The following is a 5,851-nucleotide window of genomic DNA, read 5'->3' on the forward strand; positions in this document are numbered from 1 at the left end:
TTTACCTATCATGTAAAAAATCATGCCTCACTATTAGCTATGCTGACTAGGGCTGATGGCAGTTGTAGGTCAAGGAATCTGGGGGACCTTAAAGAAGTGGGAACGCTCTTTAAATATACTTTAGGAACCATGATTTATCATATCAAATTGATTATGTTTTTCCTAACTTGAGTATATATGAGTGGCTTTTGGCAGTTGGGTATTTTTCACTCCAGTTGTGTGAGCTTTATTCATGTCAATCTCATGGTATGGTATGGTATGAGTATGTTCAGCCTTGAGAAGGGAAGACTGAGGGGGGATATGATACCACTCTGTAAGTACCTAAAATGCTATCTCAAAGAGGAAAGACAGGATCTCTTCTCTCTCATACCACAGTGTAGGACACAGATAAATCAGCTCAGGTTCCAACAACCCAGATTCAAGCTAGATATCAGGAAAAGCTTCCTCACTGTCAGCAATACAACAGTGGAACCAGTTGCCTGGAGAGGTTATGGGCCCTCCCACACTAGAGACATTCAAAAAGAAACTGGAAAATCATCTGAGTGGGATGGTGTAAATTGGTGTTCTGAAACAGTATAGAGTTGGACATGATGACCTTCTTGGCCCCTTCCAACTCTGCTAATCTATGATTCTGTGGTGATTTAATATATGAGAAACGGAAATACTGACTCCACTTTTGCATCAACTATTGGATTTTAGTGTTGATGAAATACTTTCTTAGGGGAATGGAGACCCCTGCTGGACACAAGTGGGAGTTTCATTTAAAAATTAAAAAGGGGATCTAAGGAGGTACTTCAAGCTCGGGATGCTGGGGATTCTGTTCTGCTTAAAGCAGTTGGGATTCTGCAGCATTTCTCTTCTGGTAAGCAGCAAGAGCACGTAGCTGAATTGTTTTTGTCTGATTCCAGAAAATAATTGCATGGAGTAGCAGAAGAACAACTGTAACATTTGCGGAAATGGTGTTGTATTTTTAAAATATATATTTTCTTGGTGATTTTGACAAGTCCACCAGTCTCTTATGTAAACCCCCAGTGGCATATTCCTGTCTTGAAAATATTCTAGCAGTTTGATCCTCTCTCCACATGTTTTTATGTGTCATCAAGAGAGGGCATGTGTATAATATATGAAATGGAACAAATCTGCAGGGTCAAACTAGAAAAATCTTCATCCCCAAATGGAATCCTCATGCAATCCCTCCTTCAAGCATGCTAAAAGGTCTTAAACTGGGTGACAGGTTTGTATCAATGTATGACCCTCTACAGCTCATCATAAGCACCTTTGGAAAGGTATCTCCATTTCAAAAGTAGTTTGCCATTAGGTACTGTTTCAGGAATACAAGTCCAAAGTCATTTGCTATGTAAAGCTAATTCCCTGTGCAGCATTTTGAATCTTGTGCATAATATCTAAGCTATTGAAAATATTTTCCATCAGTTGAACTTTGTTTGTGGAGGAAAATTCCTATATAGCTTTACTGATTCCTCTCCCAACTCTGCAATGTTTGTGTTAATGCTTCTTTCACCTACATTTTTTCATCTTTAATATTTTAATATATGCTTCCTTAACTTTTATTTTTTCCATTTATGCCAAGTACTTGGTGTGAATTTTTCCATTCTAGACTCTTCATGCTGATGTTTGCAAGTCGAAATGATCAAGAAGGACGTAGTGCTGCGGGTTGCAGCCTTGATGTTCACAAGTCTCTGAACTTGGAGAATTACTGCCATTGCAGTACAGAGCAGGAGAACCTCCCTGCACTTCCCTACAGTGTGGCTAGATGGTCATTTTCGGCTCTCTTGCTGAGATGCTTTAGAAGCAGATGGAATGAGGTTGGAGCACTGTGAGAACACCTCAGGCCCAGTCTCTTCCCCTCATCCCTTGTGCCCCCTGACGCAGCTCTTTCTAGACCACCTGCAAGTGGGAGGAGGACTGATGCAGATCCCCAGCTCTGAGGTCAGAGCTTTGTTTCCAACAAAACTGGGAATCCAAATGTCTTGGGCCTCCTAGATGCTCTCTAAGGTACGTTCTTACACTTGCAACTTACGAACCTCCAGACATGGTTGGATCTTAACTCCAACCATGCCTTAGCAACATGTTGGTCGGCTATGATTAGAGCTGCAGTCCAGCAACATCTGGACAGCCACAAGTTGTGAAGGGAACACACACAATCTGAGGGACACCCGGCCATCCCTCAGGTGCTCTCTGAGGGACGGCTGGGTGCCCACTCCTTTAAAGGAGACGGTAGTCAGGCCAGTCCTAAAGAAGTCGTCCCTGGATCCAGAGATGGCCGCCAATTATAGACCAGTGGCCAACATCCTGTTTCTGGGCAAGGTGTTGGAGCGGGTGGTGGCGGGACAACTCCAAGCACTCTTGGATGAAACTGACTATCTGGACCCATTTCAGTCCGGCTTCAGACCTGGGTATGGTACTGAATCTGCCTTGGTCACCCTGTATGATGACCTGTGCAGGGAGAAAGACGGGGAGTGCATCCCTGTTGCTTCTCCTGGACCTCTCAGCAGCTTTCGATATCATCGACCATGGTATCCTGGATAGGCTTGCGGGACTGGGTGTAGGAGACACTGCTTGGCAGTGGTTCCGTTCCACCTTGACGGCCGATTCCAGAAGGTGGTGCTGGGGAACTCTGGCTCTGCGCCATGGCAGCTATGCCATGGAGTATCGCAGGGGTCCATTTTGTCCCCCTTGCTAGTCAATATCTACATGAAACCGCTGGGAGAGGTCATCAGGAGGTGTGGGCTGTGAAATCATCAGGATGCTGATGACACCCAGCTCTACCTCTTTTTCAACTGATCCAGGTGAGGCAGTGGCTGTACTGAACCGGTACCTGGCCGAGGTAATGGCCTGGATGAGGGCCAATAAACTGAAACTCAATCCAGACAAGATGGAGGTCCTGTTGGTGGGTGGTTCGAGCTGGGTAGGTGACTTGGACCTTGCCCTGAATGGGGTTGCACTCCTTCTAAAGGACAGGGTCTGCAGCTTGGGAGTGCTCGACCCAGAGCTGTCCCTGGAAGCTCAGGTGACTGCGGTGGTGAGAAGCGCTTTTCTTCCGCTTCGGTTAATCCATCAGCTGCATGCCTACCTGGAGGATGATTGCCTAGCGACAATGACACATGCATTGGTTACTTTCCGGTTGGATTTCTGTAGCGCGCTCTACGTGGGGCTGCCCTTGAAGACAGTCTGGATACTTCAGATGGTGCAAAAAGAGCAGCCAGGTTGCTGACGGGGACTGGGCGTTATTCTCATATAACTCCAGTCCTCTACCAGCTTCACTGGCTTCCCATCGAAGTCCAGGCTCTATTCAAGGTGCTGATTATTACCTATAAAGCCCTTAATGGCTTGGGACCTGGATACCTAAAGGAATGCCTTCTTCCATATATGCCCTCCCACCCCCTGAGATAGGCAGCAGAGGCCCTCCTCTGGGAACCCTTCGTGAAAGATACTAGGAGGCAAAGTTTTTTTTTTCCGGCGCCAGGCTAAGTCCTTTTTATTCCAACAATATGTTAATAACTTTTAATATTAGCTATATTTGTTTTAATCTGCAGCCAGGGTGGATCTGGAATTTTATTTGTATCATGTTTTATATTATTCTTATTTATTTATGTAAGCCATCCTGAGGCTCTGCAAAAGGACGGCATATAAATATTCTAAATAAATAAATAAATAAAATAATACCTCTGGCTTAGAATTTGGAAACCTACAACAGAGAGAGCTAAACTGACTCCAATCCCAGTAGGCTCGGAAGTTTGCTTGAGCAAGCCCCATTAAGATTGATGGGAACAGCACAACAAACATTCAAAGAGAATGTTTGGCAGGAGAACTCCCAGAGGGTTAGCACCTTTTATTGTCTAAAGATTTATTGGAGAGCAGAGGTTTAGAATCTCTTCTGCTTAGTCATGCATATATTAATCTTGTTTAGTTTTCAAAGGTCTCCCCAAGTAATCTCCTTTTGACAATGGCAGAAATGGGGACACTCAGCATTTATTTCAAAATGGGCAAGGTTCAGTTATGCCCTGCCATCATCCCAAGTCTGAGAGGCTGTATGGTATAGTGGTTAGAGTGGAATTAAACTGCAGATATGCAAGTTCAAAGCCGTGGCCCAATCCTCCTTAGATTAAGTTCGGAAGGGTTGTGAGGATAACATAAGGCAGATAGGATTGATGTTGTTGAACCTGTAAATGAAGGAGGAACTTGTGTAACACGTTTACTCATATGAGTTGGAATTCACAGCAGTGCTCAGGGATAACAAAACTAACTAAATAAAAAAAATCTAAACCAACAGAAGTTACTCAGCCTCTGTTTGCCAAATATCACCATTGCCTGGAACTGCCCATAAATATATCAGTATTTGAGCACACCAAGGATCATTTGACAGGGAAGAAACTGCTGTGTGTTTTTGCAGAGCTTGTGGCTGTCACCATGACAATGCTGAAAATTGTCCCATTTGACCAGGTTCAGCCTGCAATCCTATTTAGGATTACTTAAGAGAAAGCAGCATTAAGCACAATCTGCATTACTGGATTTTACTGTTACACTCGTTTGATTCAGGACCCAGAAATTATTAGGCTGTTCCTGATTCAGTTTGCAAGGTGCCCCAATTGCATCACATTCTTTGCATGAAGCCTTACAAATCGCAATGAAAAGGCACTAGTGCAATGCAACATTTCCTGTTACATAAAAGCTATTCCCCAAGGTTCCAGTCTATTCTAGCAAGACCCAAAAACCATACCTAAGGATGTGCATGTATGCTGTAGCTACCCATGATGCAGAAAAAAAAATTAGGGAACAGGGACATTTCTTAAAACTGATTCAAATTCTTCAGATTGGTGGTGAGCAAAAAGAAGATCTCCTGTCGCTTTTGGACTTCAATTCCCAACATTTCTGACTATACTAGTAGGGGCTTCTTGGTTACCCTGGTCTAGATCACAATTGTCTACACCAAGGGTAAGCAATCTAGTACCTTCAAATGATTGGACTAGTACTCCCATAAGCCCTGTCTATTGTCCATGCTGACTGGGGCTGATGGAGTTTCAGTCCAAAACATTTTAAGAGCACCATGTTGGGCTACACTGACTGGCAGTATCTCTCCAGAGTTTGATAGGAGTCGTTCTCAGCCCTGGGTGAGGCCTTTTGTATGCAAAACGGCAGTCTACCGCTTAGCATTAACTCTGCTGCGGCAAAGCGTCCTTCCAAGGGTTTAAGTGATAAATAGTGGATTCGGTCTGGTTGTCATGGACAGAATTCAGAAAAGGCTGCTTGAGCGTCCTCATGCTCCAGCAGGAGAAAACCTCTGAATAGGCTGACATTCGGTGTGGTGCAGTGCTTAGCAACATGGGCCTGTGACTCAGGAGTCCTTATCCCAGGTCAGCCATGGAGCTTTGGGCTAGTCACAGACTCTCTGCTCAGCCTACCTCACAGGGTTGTTGTGGGGATAAGACTGGGGGGGAGGATGTGGATCCTAGTCCCAACCCAAGCCATGCATCTCACTGTGTGACCTACCTCATAGGGGTGTTTGTGAGGAGAAGATGGAGACGACTGTGCAAGGCACTTTGAGTTCCTTACAGGAAGAAGAAAAGGTAAGATATGAAGGAGAGAAATAACAACAACAATCCCGACCCTACCACCTCGCATCCTGGGCTTCCTTGGCGAACTTTCTGTTGTTAATACCTTCAAATACCTCGTCAGAAAACCGAGCCTACATTTCACCCTCCCGATCTTATCGACTACCCAAACGGAGTACATGCACCCAAAAAAGAATCCCTTGCCGTTGCACAGACTCTGGCCAGCCCCCACCCGGCGTCGTTTCGTTTTCCTATCCTGCGCCCGCCCGCCCCATAACCGC

This window comes from Varanus komodoensis, unplaced genomic scaffold (assembly GCF_004798865.1).
Source record: "Varanus komodoensis strain SLA01 unplaced genomic scaffold, ASM479886v1 scaffold37, whole genome shotgun sequence".
NCBI classification, from domain to species: domain Eukaryota; kingdom Metazoa; phylum Chordata; class Lepidosauria; order Squamata; family Varanidae; genus Varanus; species Varanus komodoensis.